Below are 18,118 nucleotides of genomic sequence, written 5' to 3' on the forward strand. Positions count from 1 at the left end.
TAAATTACATACCTAGAATGTATCCTTTGGTATTGAAGTTCATAAATTCGTTTTGTACATAATTTCCTTTTGTGTACACAATGACTTCTTTGTTCAACTTTTTCTGTACCATGATTTTCCTACATGGTAGAAAATAACATAAATCAATTGATATATATTTATAACAGTTTTGAAATGAAAAAAAAAATAGAAATGACATACCTATAATTGATTTCTTTTCAAAGAGTTTCAAAAATTTCTTTGTACACAACGTTTTTAGTTGTGTTTGTTACCTTTCCATCTTCATCCAATATAAGTATTTTCAATCCTCTTTTGGTTTTGACTCTAGAAATAGCAACATATAGTTGGCTATGTGTGAATACAGGTTCTGGAAGATAAAGGCCGACTCTAGAAAGTGTTTGTCCTTGACTTTTGTTAATCGTCATTGCAAAGCATAAAGATATCAGAAACTGTCTTCTTTGAAATTTGAAAGGCAACCCTGAATCAGATGGCACTAAATCCATTCTTGGTATAAAAATCCTGTCACCAATGTTTTTTCCAATAATTACAGTTGCACATATTATATTCTTGCCTAAATGGTTGACTTGCAATCTTGTGCCATTGCATAGACCTTTCGCTTGATCAATGTTTCTCAAGAGCATAATTGGAACACCTGTTTTCAACTTCAGTTTATGATTTGGTATCCCTGAACATTTGATATCATTTAAAAATTCATATGTAAACCATTCAGATTGCACTTCATCTTGTTCATCAGATTGGCAAGGTGTATCTGAACTTAAATAAGTCACCTCTTCACCACCAATTAAAGACAACATGAAATCATTTACTTGCTCTACAGAATCATTTGTTGGGCACAAAATTGCTCCATCATCAAAATAATTAGGATTCAACATGTTAACCACAAATTGAGGATACACAAAGTCAACCAATGCCAATAAAGGTAAATCTGTGTTTGTAATCAGGATTTGTTCTGGAATTTCAACCATGCACTCACCATTCTCATTTAGATCCATTTTCCCGTCTCCAATCTTCAATATCTAATCAGCAAATTCTTGAATATCATTGGTTGTTTCAGTATTTGATGTAGTACTTAATCTCATGTTCTTGGATAACTTTAGCACTTTACAACAATTCCATAACTCTGAATAGTTGATTGATGATTTTATGATATCAAACCTAGATCCTTTTTTGATAACTGGTAGAATTTGTCTAAAGTCACCTCCCAACACAACTGCTTTGCCACCAAATGGTTTGTCTTTATTGGCATCATCAACATTTCGCATAATATCTCTTAGTGTTCTATCAAATGCCTCAAAGCACATTCTATTCATCATTAGTGCTTCATCCCAGATAATCAAACTGGTTGCCATAAGAAGTTTTGCCCTGAGACTACCTTGTGCTATGTTGCAAGTTGATTCATCATTAATTAACAGTGGGATGCAAAAGGTAGAGTGTGCTGTTTTTCCACCAGGAAGTAATAAAGAAGCAATTCCACTTGATGCTACGTTCAAAACAATCATGCCCTTGCTTCTTAGACCAGCCGACAATGTCTTCCACATAAAAGTCTTACCTGTACCACCATAGCCATATAAGAAAAAGAATCCTCCCTTCTTTGAAAGAACAGCTGTCATGATATCCTGATATACATGAATTTGTTCATCATTCAGTGTTTTAAACAAACTGTCATGTTCTTTCGCCATGTCTTGTTTATTATATTGCAGCTCATCAACAATAAATCTATTATTGAATGTATGTACATCTGAAAGATCAAGTTGAGGTAATGAAGGATAATCTTTCAAAGTTCTACCATTTGACATTAGCATTTCCTCTATTTCCAGCAGACATAGTTTTTGTAATTCAGCATTCTGAATTTGAAGACCTGCAATAAGTAAATAATACAATTAAAATATATATGTATAGCAAATTAAAAAAAATATAAAATACCTGGTAAGTTCATCTCCTTCCTTTTTTGGTACAAAATTCCATCACATAAGATACTCCAAGTAGAATTCCAAACTATATCTGGTTTAGAAATTGTATTCATCGACAACAAAGTAACAAATAATCTTCTAAGTTGATACCCAGAAGCAAATTCACTTGCTTCTTTGATTGCATCAATATATTCTTTGTCGTCACCCAACAATCCCAAAACATAGCAAGCTTCTTGGTATGTTTCATAATACTTTCCATCAATTGTCTTAATGCTTTCATAATCAATACAACCTTTTTGAATGGTCAGTAATATCCTCAAATAATAAAGTTCTCCAGACCCAGGAGGAATATAAGTAAGTCTACCAATGTTGTAGCCTTTCTTCCTTGGTTTCCATTCTTTTTCTTTGGCAAACCACACAAATTTGCTTGGAAATTCTGAATAAGTCAATTGTTTTCCTTCCTCATAAACTTTGTTAGCATTTTCGTATCTGTTGAAGACCACATTAATATCATCATCATCTTTAAACAAAGGTGATTGTTGGCCAGGAAAATGAAAGGTCAATCTCTGAACAGGAGGCCATCTGTGATGGATGTCAAAAGCAAATATTCTCCAAGCAGCTTCACATGGTGATAGATACCTACAATCGTAATACCTTTTGATCTCATCAATAATGGTTGATTTTTCAGACTGTGCAGAGTTGTTGCTTATTTTAAGAGTAGCTCTATCGGGACCTTTGTTCACATATTTGAACAAATATTTTATTGAATTGGTCTTATTGCAATACTCTGTATTGACGTGTGCTTGATACCTCACTAGAAGTGGTGGATTGTAAGGAACAACACTTCTATTGTCCAGCTTAATTCCATTCTTCTCAACAAATCTACCATTATCAAGTCTTCTATAGCATGGATATCCTTCTTCATCAATTGAAGTCGAAGATGTGAATTTTTTTGGATAAAATTTAGAACATCTTCCTTCCTTCATGCAAGGTGAATTATGTCTTGCAGGTCCGCATGGTCCATGAATCATGTAACTTGAGACAACTTTTTCCAATTTGGGGTACAAATCAGCATTTGGCAATTCAGCTGATATTGCTTTATCAATATCAATTGAATTCTTCAACTTGCTTTCTCCATCCAACCATAAAAGTATATGTGCATGATGTAAACCTCTTTTTTGGAATTCTACTGTGTACATTCCTGCATATATAAATAAAAAATAAATATAGTTGTCAGAATTTAATTTAATAAAAATTTATATAATGTATATTACTTCATATATAACATACCTACAGTGCTTTTTCCAAAGAAGTCCTTTTTCTTAAAATCTGTCATCATTTCATCCAGCTTTATTTTGAACACTCTACATACAATATCAGGTCTATCCGAAGCTGATAAGCCTTTTGCTAAGACAAATTCTTTTATTTCACTCCAATTCACATTGCATGTTATAGTAATGAACAAATCCGGATATCCAAATTTTTTACAAATTGCCATAGCATCTTGACAATTGTTGAACATGTATCTGGTACCACCAGTGAAAGAAGCAGGCAAGACAATACGTCTTCCAATTAAAGAAGGATTTGTCTCTCCTCTATTAACAGCTTCTTGTAATCCATTAAGAATATCACAGCGAATTAACTTCTGATTAGCTCTGATGAATGACAACCTTTGGGCTTCAACCATTGTATAGCAATCGACCAGAAACTGTTGGAACAATCTGCATGCATTCACAATATTTCCTGCTTCTACAGCTCTTTGTTGTATTCCAAAGGCAATAAATTCTCGCAAAGAAATTCTAACTCTTACCCTGGATTTTGTTTTTGAATGAGATTCTCTTATTGGGATATCCTCTTGATAACCATCTTCTCTATATGGAAACATCAGAGGATATTGTAGTGGAATGAGAGTTGTGTGAGTTTCGTGCAGTTTGGTTAATTCACCAGAACATTTTTTGACCACTATATCTCTGCCTACATCCATATTGCCAAAATCACCAACTATAAATGCAGCTATTTCATCACATGAAGGTGTATTGTAGACTCTAGGGTCTTTGTTTCTGCCTTTAAATAGTCTTAGCGTGAAATCTGATTCCATATGTTCCAGTGACAAATCTCTTACTCTTCTAAAAGATTTCGCAAGAACATTGTGATTGTCAATCATTTCAATCAAATCAGCAACCAATGATTCATCTATAACAGATTCCTTGGTGTTTGAACTAAAAAATAATAAAGAGAATACATGTCAACACATGTATTTAAATATTTCATATAATCAAATTAGTTAATATATTCACTGACCTAAAATGCTTGACTCTGTTAGTCATTTCATTTTTGGTATCATATATGTACAGTGTGAAAATGATAACATACAGTCAGTGTATGCACATACTAAAGCAACATACATCTATACATATGATTATAGAACAAAGAACTTTTCATTATTCGTCCAACTATTAATCTTTCAATTGAATCATATATATTTCATTTGAATTATAGAACAAAATAATTTTATTTATGAATATCATACCATAACATGTATCACTTTTCATCTTTCAGAGAAATTCAGAGAAATTCAGAGAAGCTTCAAAGAGATTTCATTGATAAGAAGGAAGAACTATACATATGCATTGCTGAAAATAAAAAAACTTCTAGGTTGAAAACTACATAAGTGGCATAAATAAAAAGAAAACTATTTATACTAACTGTAAATTAAAAATTACAATATGTTAGCACTTTGACATTCTGATTGCTTTTTATGTGGTCCACTTCAAACACCAAGTCAATAGTTTGATGAAATCCATGAGCAGTACAAAATTCCTTCCAGCCACTTCCAATTTTGCTAGACTTCTTAGGATGATTTCTCAACAGTAGTTTGCACTTCACTGTTTTACGCGGTCCATAAAGAAAAATGTATTTAAATCTTCCTTGACTAAGATAATTGCCAAAATCAGCTGGCAAATCCTAAAACATACATAAAGTATTAATGAAATTATTATATGGATTAAATTTTTAAAATAATTTGGAAACATAAATAAAAATATGAAATAAACATCCATTTAGTAAAAAATATGAAATGAATCTCACCAGATGGCTAGCATTGCATTGATTTGGATTCAGAAATATGAAGAAATGCAACTTCGGTCCATTGAAAAGGGGTTGATCTGCCTCAATTCTTTTAAGAAAATGTGCAATAGACAAAGGTTTGCATTTACTGGGAAAAACAGTGATGTGGAAGCAAGAATCACCCACATATCCAAAATAAATAGTGTGGGAATTGTGAAGTTCATATATGTGCCTTAATTTAGTCCATCCTCCAATTAGCATTGGTTTTTGTAAATTCTTGTTATAAGTAACCACATGTCTATTCCCTTCTTCATCTTTTAAAGTCCATTGACGCTCAAAATCGTCATCATAAAGAATGGCGAATGCACGATCCACAAAACCAACAGCCTTCAAAGAGAGAATTTTTTAAAGAAAAAAATGGATTAGTTAAGGTTAAAATCAGGATATTGTAAAAGAGAAGAAGAAATCCGTCACACAAATAAAAAGAGTAGAAGAAATCTTGTAAAAGAAAATATGTATGAAAAATTTGACAATGAACTTACCTCGTCCTGAAGGTGAATAATAGAGAATTGGTACCTAATCATTTTATTAATAACGTCATCTTCATTGAAGTTGTTTTCCATTTGCTTGGACTTTGAGAGAGATAGTAGAGTAAAAGTTGGAAGAATGTAGAATATGATTGAACTGATCTTGAAGTTTAATCTTCATGGTAGAATGGAGATGAATATTTATTTATAGAAGACAAATGACACATGAAAAGACGGGACGATTACAAATAGATTCTTCAACAGTAATGTAATTATTACTGCATTGGAAAACGGGAAGACGATAATAAAAGAATAAAACATTAAAAAGATATAACGTTATTAAAGATATATTAAATTATTCTATTATGCTACACAATATCATAATATAATATATGTAATATATACCAATAACAAATTTCCAAAAATGAACTTCTGTAATATATAATATTATACGTAAAAATATAATATTTCATTCGTAATTTTTGTATAAAAATATCTTAATTATATTGTACAATGTTTAATAAGTTAGTAATTAACAGAAGATAAGTCAAAAAAAATAGTCAATAAAAATTGTATATGGCATCCAATTCTGTTGTGCCAACTTAAAATCTGTCAACAGATAATTGCTTTGCCATATTTATCTTATTTATGAAAAGTAAATATTATGAAAAATAGACATTTATAAATTCTGTTGTCAGAAAAAATAGATATATCTTATTTATGAGTCACACAAGTTTAAACAAAAGATCTTTTTCACAAAAGATATGTTATTTACGACTTTCATTACATCATGCTACAAAATGAAATCAATTTTCATAAGTTTTGATGTAGCTGGTAGTCATATTTGTTGACAAAAATTGAAAAATGTCAACAATATCTTGTGGACCAGCATATGAAATAAATAAAAATATAAATAATGTAACTCAAAAGCGCATAATATTGTTATCATGAAATTGAACATAGAAGTTGTAGTTCAGATGAAATTAAAGATGAAATTTAACATAGAAGTTGTAGTTCAGATGAAATTAAAGACAAAACGATGCGTAGACATATTACATTCCCAAAATGAAAGGCATAAAAAAATTTGTCTTGAAATAGAATAACTAAAATCAGATCTCAAATCACTGATTTTTTCTTCTTAATATTTCATTTTAAAAGCTTCAATGGAACATTGTCTTCTTCGATGGATTCAAGTGATGCAGTCTTCTTTCCAGATTCTCTCTTATGTGAACTGTTAGCATCATCGTTGGTTGGATTATCTTGGATTAGTTCAGGTGATTGGGATCCACACTCAATTGTTTCTTTGGTAAATCAGACTAATAAATCCTACAGTACATGTTCAAAATTGATAACATGATTAAAAGTATTAAAAAAATACATCATGTCAAAAACATTTATATAATTTGTATACATCTGAAATATTAACGGTGGACTCATTGACTATACGCATTTTTTCCCTGCTAAACTCACCATTCCCAGCATAAACATCCTTCAAATAGGTATAAATAATGAGATTATAAAAAAGAAAAAGATAACTGCATTATAATGAGATTATAATGTAACAAATTTGATCGTAAATTATATCTTACCACAGATTTCAACGAAGAATCATTAAATTTCTCAATTATATCAACATCAACACATATTTTCTTCACTCTGAAAGATTGCTCAAGTTTGAAATTCTGATTGTTTCTACCTTCCACTTTAAAAAGCAGACTTCTATCAACTAACTCATCAAACTGCTTAGGCAAATTTCCAGAAGAATTCATCTACAAAAACAAAATAATTAAACATTGTGTAATTAAATATATAAGTGGATATATTGAAGAGTATACCTTATCATGAGTGTCTAACATATCAGCACAAGTTTTTTTGAAAAGGGTAGTTGCATCCCTATCAAAGAGGACAAATGTGGTTGAATCGGAAGAGTCAATAACTTGGATCTTAATCCTATATCTGAAAATTGAAAAAAAAAAATTAATGAACAAAAGTTCTAATTACAATGTTGTTTTAAATTGACATTAATATTAAAAAACAATTAGTTAACCTTGGAAAGACTTTTATAACATGCTTGTTACACTTCTCACAAAAGAACATCTTGGAATCTGGATAAACAGCTTTGTTGCACACACAAGCAGTATACCACCAGTCATCGTCAACCAAGATATGCTTAATTGTTCCAAACAATATGTAAGTGGTGACCTTTCAATATAAAAAACATTAATCAAGAGATTATTGTGAATAACAAAAATTGCACAATAATAAAAAAATCTATTCTAACCTCTTTACAATCTTTTAGACCTTGAATGGTGGTCCTAGGTGTAAGTGTTAAAAAGTCCTCTTCGACAATATTTTTGGAAGTCTGAGAAAGTTGCGTTAATCCTTGAGAGGGAGATTCATTGTTCTCAAACATTCTGTGCAAAAGAAAATATAGTTGTTCTCATAAACAATAAATCTATTATTGAATGTATGTACATCTGAAATATCAAGTTGAGCAAATGAAGGATAATTTGCATTACAAAGTAACGAAAATATTGTTACAAAAATGGATTATAAAGTTCGAATAAACTGAAGAACAATTTCAATATTACCTTGATTTCAGTTCAGATGCTTCCTTGAAGTTAACATTGTACTTAATACGGGTGCAGAACTTACAATTTTGAACTTGAACCTTATCTATATTTAAAAATATAGTGTATGTGAGAGAAACATGGAATAAGTAGTACAAAGTACTTTGTAAAAGTAATAACAAAATTTTACCTTGAAAAGTTTTGACTTTCGCAAATTCTATACTTACAGCAGCATTTTGTACTTCTCCACTTGAAAGAAATACATTCAGTTCATCCACATAAATACCAAACAAAGTACACTCTATTCGAAACCTAAAGATTAAAAAAATGTTATGTCAAATCGTTATTTGAAAAGAAATATAAAAGGAATTTAATATAGTATAGATATAGAATACCCATAAGCTTCTATTGCTATGACATTTAATTTTGTTGTCTTTCCATCAACTTACAATTCTCTTTCAGTCCCCACTCCGACCAGTAATCCCAAAATATCTAAAATGCAATTCATAAATGTTAAATCATATACTTTAACAATAAATGTTTATTAATAAAAATATTAATAGTATTGGAACTAAAAAGATTGACTTACCAACTAAATAATCAGTATCAAATGCAGTGGTTATCAAGAAGGACAAAGGTGTGTATTGTGGTTTCATATCAGGAACCAAATTAACATTAAGCAAAGAAACTTTTGTACCAAACTGGAAATTTATCTTATAAGGGTGGTGTGTTGTTCTGTATATTCCAGAATTCGAAGCAACACTGAAATTTTGTATGGCATAAACATGGCCTTCAGAAATCTCATTCTGAAATTTGTAAATTAGACTACGTCTAATTGAAGCATGTATTTTAGAACCCTGAAACAGATAAAAAGAACATATATAAATTTAAGTATAAATATGTTTAGCATACAAATATTTAATTCATACAAATTTGTAAACAAAAGTAGGTGTAATGGAAGAATTTAAAGAATAACATGAATAATAACCTCTTTGTCTTGAATAACGAACTCCATGGAAAAAGGACACCTCTGTTTAGTGAAATCAGGAACAAACCATGAACGAATGACCCTAACGATAATATTCCAATTTTCCTTCTGGGGACTTACTTCGCTTACGCTCTGGCTTTGGTTTGGAACTTCACAGAGAGACATGTTGAACTCACAACAACAATATTGAAAAATGAAAAGTAAAAAAGTCAGGATTAGATTCGAGACATATTTATACTTACATAGAGAAATAAGGAACTAATAAGACAAAATTGTAATTCATCCAACTAAAGTAAAGAAATACTAAAAGAAGGTTGAAATAATAACTTTATCAGAATCTATTTTTTATTGGTCAAAGGAGAGTAAAAGAAGTGTAACGATTAATCAAAACATGGATATGGCAATTTTTGAAATGGTAGAAGAAAGCAAAAAGTAGAATATATTCAAATAAGGACTCTTCAAACATGGAGTACCAACGTTTTGACAGAAGTCATGCGAATATATATTGGTGAAACCTGCAAATAACAACTATTGATGTCAGAAGAAATTAAGTATTCATATTGATTTATTGACAGGTTTCATAGAAAAGGAAAATTAAGAGAGAAGCATTCTGATGAAAATAAAGCATGAAGCAGATGACTTGAAAGTGAATAAAAAAATTGTTGGCGTGATGGATTAAGCAGTGAACAATTAATTGAAACAGTAATGTGGAAAGAATCAAAAACTGCAAATACATCCTGGTTTCTTATGCATTCACAAAAGAGGAAATGTAGAAAAAAGTGATAGCAAACGATAATATCTTAGACGAAATTTCAGAACTGCAAATCTCATATCATTTCGTTTGTACAGCAAGACTACTATATTTGTACATAAAACAAATGAAGTACATACCTGTGATGAGTGGAAACGTTAATGGCTTGTAAGAATACGTGAATGGATGTGAAACGTGTTCTGGATGAAGAAACTGTGTTGGATCTCTACAAAAAGTCAAATAAAAGTGTGGTGTAGAAAAGCCAAAGAATCTTCTAGGAGAAGGAACTTTGTTAGAAACTTCAAGGAGAAGGCACTATGTTGGATTATTTAAGTTAATAACGTAAAAAAATAAAATAAAAAGAAATATAAATAGTACAATTAAATATTTAATGAAATGACGGATGCTTACAGCAAAAGAAATCTCATGGAAGGTGGAAGATAAAGAAACATAATGAAGCAGTGCAAAATGTCATATCAATAGACATTGAAATAAAATATTATAAAAGTATTATAAGGGATGTGTATGAAAAATGTTCTGGAAAGTGATATATTTAAATAAATATAAAAAATATTTAAAACGCAGAGACATGATATGATTTGTGTCTGACAGTAATTAAATGCCACAAATTTTCGTATATGGAAGAAGATATGGAGCAGGTATGAGTAAATAACTTTGCAGAAGTTCAAAATACACATAGTAAAACATATACATATATATAATATAATAATAAAAAATACAGATTATCAATCTGTTAAGTAATATTGTTTACAGATTCTTCATAGCGGATGATAATAATCATTTATATTACGAAGAACATTGACATCATTGCTTGCTTGTTGACCGTTAACCTCAAAAAGAATTAAATCTTTTTCCTCCAGTCCATGAACTTCACGAAAACGTTTCCATCCACTTCCTATCTTGACTGATCTAGGTCTAATCAACAACTTGCATTCAACTCGTGCCTTTGGACCGTAAAGCACAATGTGTGAGAACTGACTATTGGCAAAATATTGACGTAAGTCTGAATTTAAACCCTGAAAATAAAAAATATAAGAAATAATATAAAAAACAAATGATTTTGTATGTGTCAAGGTTAAAAAGAATAAAAAGAATTCCCAGTATGCCTTAAATAACATAGTTTGGGTGGTTGGACTTGATAAAACTTTCTTATATCAACCCAGCCATTAGTAATTTGCAGACCATAGGTATTCATGTTGAAGGTAACATGGTGAACATGGCCTTTTTTATCAGAAATAGTCCAACGTGGCCCCAGTTCATTGCCTAATTGAATGACAAACAAACGATTGACGAACGCAAAATCCTTCAAAATAAAACCAATATAAAAAAAATTAGTAAAGGATGTCGAAGAACAATGATGGTAAATAATGTATAAGAAGCAAGTTCACAAAAACCTGGTCTTCCATGAAAATAGTAAAGAATCCACCCTTCCACTTTGAGCCAAGTATGGATTGTTCACCAAGGATGCATTGCTTAGTGGTCATCTGTAAAATTGGTAAAATAGGTTTGTTTTTGGAAAAATAAATTAAACGCACTCTAACAATGTAAAACAAATTGTTGAAGATGATGAAAATAACAGATTATACGAACGTCTGTTTTAAAAAATGAAAGAAAGATGATGAACAGAACCGAATATAAAAATGACTGCTTACAAAAATCAGAGAAAGATGAACAGAAAAGATTATAAAAACCACTGCTTATAGAAACGTCTGCTTAGAAAAATGAAACGAAGATGAAGATCAAAACCGATTATAAAAAAGTCTGCTTATAAAAACATGCATAGAATATGGCGAGAAAGAAATATGGCGAGAAGATATAGGAGATGAAGAGAAGTATAGTTCATAAAAGGGTTTAACAGTCATACCTTTCTGTAATGAATAAGAACTTCTTGAAATGGCAGAGGATGGCTTGTTATCGCAGCGTAATGGTGTTAAGGTGAAGCAGAGAAGATAAGTGAAAATTTGATGATCTCTGAAATGTTAATTACTTTCATCCTGCAAAAAATATTAATGAAACAAATATATACCAGACAGTGGAAGAGTATGGAGACTGAGATAAGTATGACGCGGCAACAGACAGTGCAATCATTATTCTCGTGAGAAGTGAAAAACATAATGAGAAAAATGTTTCAAATAATTAAACATCTCTTGGAAAAAGAAATGGTAATTAATTTAATCGGCTGAATCAGTTGAAATAATGAATGAGTGTTGCAGATGATCGAGGAGTTCAATCATCATTACCTCGACCAGTGGAGTAATTAATGCGGGGAATACTAATAGAGAGGGTGATTTCAAATTAATTAAAAGGATTATTTACTGTAATATTAAATTAAATTAATATTACAAATTAAAAATTTAAATATTTTGATGTCTTCTCTACAAATAAATAATGAGTAATATTTTCTGTCTTTTAATGACGTGTAACATTAAAATTATATATGTAATTAACAATAATTGATATTTTGTTTAAAGTATTGATTTAAATGTAATATATTTATTTTATAAAAATATATTAGTGATTAATGTATTTGATAAAAATCTACAAAACTCGTCAATATGAAACGAAAAAAACAATTAACTTCATACACACTAAATGTATAAAAGCAAACACAGAGAGTAATATATGTTATAAGTGCATACAAAATATAATTCACCTTAAAATCTTCTTATATATTGATATATATATATATATATATATATATATATATATATATATATATATATATATATATATATATATATATATATATATATAAGAAGATTAACAAAAACAATATACAAAATGTTATAACTTAAAACCAGATTAATGGATAAAAAACTTTGATATGGTTGGTTGTTGTGTGACCTTCAACTTCAAAAAAAACCTCACGATGATCATCTGCAAAAAGTTGATGAAGATTACAAAAAGTTTTCCAGCCAGTTCCAATCTTAACAGAATTACGTCTTATGATCAATTTGCATTCGACTTCTCCCATTGGTCCGTGTAGAACAATAGATCTAAGACCACTTCTTTTAAAATAAGTGGCAAATTCTTTTTTCAAATACTGCAACAAAAAGGATAAAATATCTTACTTATTAAGAAGCCATGTAAATAAATAATCCAAAAAAATTAAAACTAACCAAGTGGCTGGCTCGACAGTAGTATGTTGATAGTTGAACTTCAAAATGCTTTAAGTTTGAAGTATGTAGAGGACGACGAATAGAAAGATGGTTGAAGAAGTTGGCTTTCAATGTTGAGTCGCAAACACGTTTAGAGACGTGTAGTTGGAAAGACGAATTTCCAAAATATTTGAAGACAATCAATTTGTCAGACTCATCTGCATAAGAAGATATTAAATCATTCTAGCCTTGGGTGATCATTGGAGTGTGAATATTCATGTTGTACGTAACATTATGAACATTCCTGTCGTAATCAACAATGGTCCACTGTGAACCAAGGTCCTTCATATTACGTATTATGAAGAGTCGATCGACGTGTCCAAAATCCTTGAAAGATAAGGAAGTTTAGAATAAAGAAATACAAACAAAGAATACAAAGGAATGTGAAGGAATAAAAAAATACCTGGTCTTTCAAAAACATAGTCACGAATCCGCCAAGCATTTTGCTAGAAAGTATGGCTTGTGGTGTACGCACGGATTCCATTGTTTGAGAAAAGAGTGGGTATGAAGAATAATTTGAAGAGAAGATAATGGGTCACACAACAGAAATAAGATTTGTCAGTATGTAGTCGCCAATATATAGAAAGAAAAAACGAAAAGTCATTACTGTTGCAAATATATAGAAAGAGAAAAGGATAAGTCATTCCTTTTGGTAGGGTCCGTACTTACAGGTGAAGCGTGCATCATAATTTTTACAATTAATTGTGAATATAAAAGTGAAAAAAAGTACGATTTAAAAGATAATAGGGTTGAAATAATAAAATAAATAAATAATTAAAATTACAAATTTAAGATTTGTGAACTATTTTTTTGACATAAATTAAAATATCTAAAAATATTTGAAATGTCGTGAAAAATGGAAAGTGGCAATCAGAACAGAATACACAGAGCTGTGAAAAATTTAAAGAAATAGTCGAAAAAAATTAAAAATAATAACAAATTACACATGAACAAAGCTGACATGCATGTGTTGGTAGTTTGGAGATCAAACCTTTAAACAAAAGAAAACTGATGAACATAAGAAGATGAAAAGAAAAAAGCTCAGAAAAAAATATAAAGCATCTCCAGAATCGGTATTTTGCGGTTAAAATAAGATGTTTGTGGTTGTACTCTTGATCTGAAGAATTAAAAAAACTGAATGTTAAGATGAAGCAAAGAATCAATTACAATTAATAATAAAACATAAAGAACCATAACATGAACGGAAAATCTCAAATGCATGTGTTTGTACTCGTTAGTTGAAGCATTTAAACAAAAGAAAAATGATGAACAAAAGAACATGAACAGAAGAAAGTTCAGAAAAAAATAGAAAGCATCTACAAACTCGATTTATTGCGATTTAAAAAAGATGTTTGTGGTTGTAATCTTCATTTGAAGAATTAAAAAAAATTGAAACTTAAGATGAAGCCAAAAATCAAATACAACTGAGAACAAAAAATAAAGAAACATACTTGTTGGCTTGAGAAAGCAAACAAAAAAAAGATATCGAGAAAAGAAACATAAGATGAACGAAAAATATCAAATGCATGTGTTTGTACTCTTAAGTTGAAGCCTGTAAACAAAAAAAAACATGATGAACAGAAGAAGATGAACAGCAGAAAGCTCAGAAAAATATATAAAGCATCGCCAGACTCGGTTTTTTGCTGGTTAAAAAAGATGTGTGTGGTTGTAGTCTTCATTTCAAGCATTTAAAAACCTGAAACATAAGATGAAGCCAATAAACCATTAGATCTTAGTAAAAAACATACAGAACCATACCAGTTTGGTTGAGAAAGCAAAAAAAAATGGTTTCGACAAAAGAAAAAGAAAATCAAAGGAGAATATCAGATGAATATGTTTGTACTCTTCAGTTGAAGACTATAAACAAAAGAAAGATGATGAACAGAAGAAGATGAACAGATGAAATGTAAGAAAAATAGAAAAAGCATCTCCAGACTCGGTTTTTTGGTGCTTAAAAAAGAGGTTTGTGGTTGTACTCTTCATTTCAAGCATTTACACAATGAAAAATAAGATCAAGCAAAGAAACCATTAGATCTTTGTAAAAAACATAAAGAAAAATACCAGTTAGCTTGAGAAACCAAAAAAAAAAAGATATCCACAACAAAAATGGACAAATGAACGGCAAATCTCAGATGCATGTCTTTTTAAGCGTCAGTTGAAGCCTGTAAACAAAACAAACATGATGAACAGAAGAAGATGAACAGATGAAATGTAAGAAAAATAGAAAAAGCATCTCCAGACTCGGTTTTTTGCTGCTTAAAAAAGAGGTTTGTGGTTGTACTCTTCATTTCAAGCATTTACACACTGAAAAATAAGATCAAGCAAAGAAACCATTAGATCTTTGTAAAAAACATAAAGAAAAATACCAGTTAGCTTGAGAAACCAAAAAAAAAAGATATCCACAACAAAAATGGACAGATGAACGACAAATCTCGGATGCATGTCTTTTTAAGCGTGAGTTGAAGCCTGTAAACAAATCAAACATGATGAACAGAAGATGAACAAATGAAATGTAAGAAAAATAGAAAAAGCATCTCCAGACTCGGTTTTTTGCTGCTTAAAAAAGATGTTTGTGGTTGTACTCTTCATTTCAAGCATTTACACACCTGAAAAATAAGATCAACCAAAGAAACCATTAGATCTTTGGAAAAACATAAACAAAAATACCAGTTAGCTTGAGAAACCAAAAAAAAAAGATATCCACAACAAAAATGGATAGATGAATGGCAAATCTCAGATGCATGTCTTTGTAAGCGTTAGTTGAAGCTTGTAAAGAAAAAAAATGATAATGATGAACAGAAAAAGATGATCAGAACAAAGCTCAGAAAAAAATAGAAACCATCTCCATAGTCTTTTTTTTGCGAGATAAAAACAAATTGATGAAAAGAAGAAGAAGAAACCATGATTGATCCGGAGAAACAGAGACAGAGAAAGAGAGAAAGAATAGGATATTTCGGTCGTATCTAGATCAATTTGTCGTTATATTCATTAACGACATACTGATATATTCTGAGAGTAGATAAGAACACGCGGATCATCTGCGAGTGGTATTGGAGGTACTCAGAGAGCATAAACTGTATGGGAAACTGTCGAAGTGTGAGTTCTGGCTGGATGAGGTACAATTCTTGGGCCTTCTGATATCAGCCCAAGGAATAGCGGTGGACCCAGCGAAGATTGAGACAGTGGTGAAGTGGGAGAGACCGCAGACAGTTACTAAGGTAAGAACCTTCTTGGGTCTGGCTGGTTATTACAGGCATTTTGTGGAAGGGTTCTCCAAGATGGTGAGTCCATTGACTCAACTCATCAGGAAGGACCAACCTTTCTCTTGGGTAGACGAGTGTGAAGTTTGTTTTGAGGATATGAAGAGGAGATTTACCACTGCACCTATATTAGCTATCCCAAACACAACCAAGACGTTTGAAGTGTACTCTCATGCTTCATACTAGGGCTTGGGGTGTGTGTTGATGCAGGAGAAATGACCTATTGCTTATGCATCTCGACAGCTGAAGGTACACGAGAAGAATTACCCTACACATGATTTGGAATTGGTTGCAGTAGTTTTGCTCTCAAGACGTGGAGGCACTACTTGTACGGTTCACAGTTCCAAGTGTTCAGTGATCATAAAAGTTTGAAGTACTTATTTGATCAGAAAGAGCTGAATATGAGACATAGGCGTTGGATGGAGTACTTGAAAGACTATGATTTTGAGCTTCTATACCATCAAGGTAAAGCCAATGTAGTTGTTGACGCTTTGAGTAGGAAGAGAGTTCATATGTCTGCTATGATGATGAAGGAGTTGGAGCTTATCGAGAAACTGCGAGATATGAACTTCAATCTATACACAAGTGCTGATCATATACGGTGCAACATGTTGCAGATAACTAATGAGTTCTTAGATGAGGTCAGGCAGGAACAGGGTAAAGATCAAGAACTACAGCAGATAGTGGGTGAGTTGGGCACCGAGAAGAGAAAAGACTTCAGGATGGGCAGAGATGGTATCCTGAGATTCAGGGAGAGAGTGTGTGTACCTCGCAGTCGGGTCTTGAGGAAGATGCTCTTGGATGAAGGGCATAAGAGTCGTCCTAGCATACATCTAAGTATGACTAAGATGTACAAGGACTTGAAAGCAACCTTCTGGTGGACGGGTATAAAACCTGATGTGGCCGACTATGTCGCTTCTTGTTTAGTATGCCAGAAGGCGAAGATTGAGCACCAAAGGCCGGGTGGCACATTGGAGCCTCTTGACATTCCCCAGTGGAAATGGGACAGCATTTCCATGGATTTTGTCACGCACTTGCCGCGGTCTGTGAGACGACATGACTCGATCTAGGTTATTGTAGACAGACTGACGAAGTATGCGCACTTCCTGCCGATTAATCAAAAGATGTCTATGGACAAGTTGGCAGATCTATACGTCCGAGAAGTAGTTAGACTACATGGAGTGCCTGCTAGTATTATGTCGGACAGAGACCCAAGGTTCACATCGAGATTTTGGCAGTCACTACAGAATGCCTTGGGTACCCAGCTGAGAATGAGCTCAGCATATCACCCTCAGACGGATGGGCAGTCTGAGAGAACCATATAGTCGCTGGAAGACTTGCTGAGGACTTGTGTATAAGATGACCTGGATTCTTCAGAATTATCCCTCCTATGGTATTGATAGGGTAATATTAGCTGAAATGCCATGCCCTATAGACAACCCAAAATTAAACCAATGTGTGAAAGAACATATGATTCATGGCCCATGTGGAATAGCAAACAAATCATTATCGTGCATGATAAATGGTAAATGCTCAGGATTTTATCCTAAAAATTTTCAACCCAAAATTGTTATAAAGAATGATATTTCTTTAGACAACCGTTTCGTTGTTCCATACAACCCCAAGTGGTTACTTAAATATCAAGCTCATATAAATGTCTAATGGTGTAATAGAAGTCCTTCTATCAAGTACTTATTCAAATACATCAACAGGGGTTATGATAGGATTACAACAACCATAGTCAATATTACTAATGAATCTTCTGCATGACATGACCTTATAGATGATATCAAACAATATCTTGATTGCAGATATATATCTTCAAATGAAGCATGTTGGAGAATAT

At 31.7% G+C, this 18,118-nt stretch overlaps 1 pseudogene; it reads right to left on the bottom strand.

Moving 5' to 3' along the window:
* Positions 1 to 218: 218 nt before the first annotated feature.
* LOC146881580 (uncharacterized) lies at positions 219 to 9,247 on the bottom strand (annotated as a pseudogene).
* Between the last annotated feature and the right edge of the window lie 8,871 nt (positions 9,248 to 18,118).

The sequence above is a fragment of the Vigna unguiculata genome, chromosome 11 (assembly GCF_037176805.1).
Source record: "Vigna unguiculata cultivar grain cowpea cultivar isolate G323 ecotype 2 chromosome 11, ASM3717680v1, whole genome shotgun sequence".
Classification (NCBI taxonomy): Eukaryota; Viridiplantae; Streptophyta; class Magnoliopsida; order Fabales; family Fabaceae; genus Vigna; species Vigna unguiculata.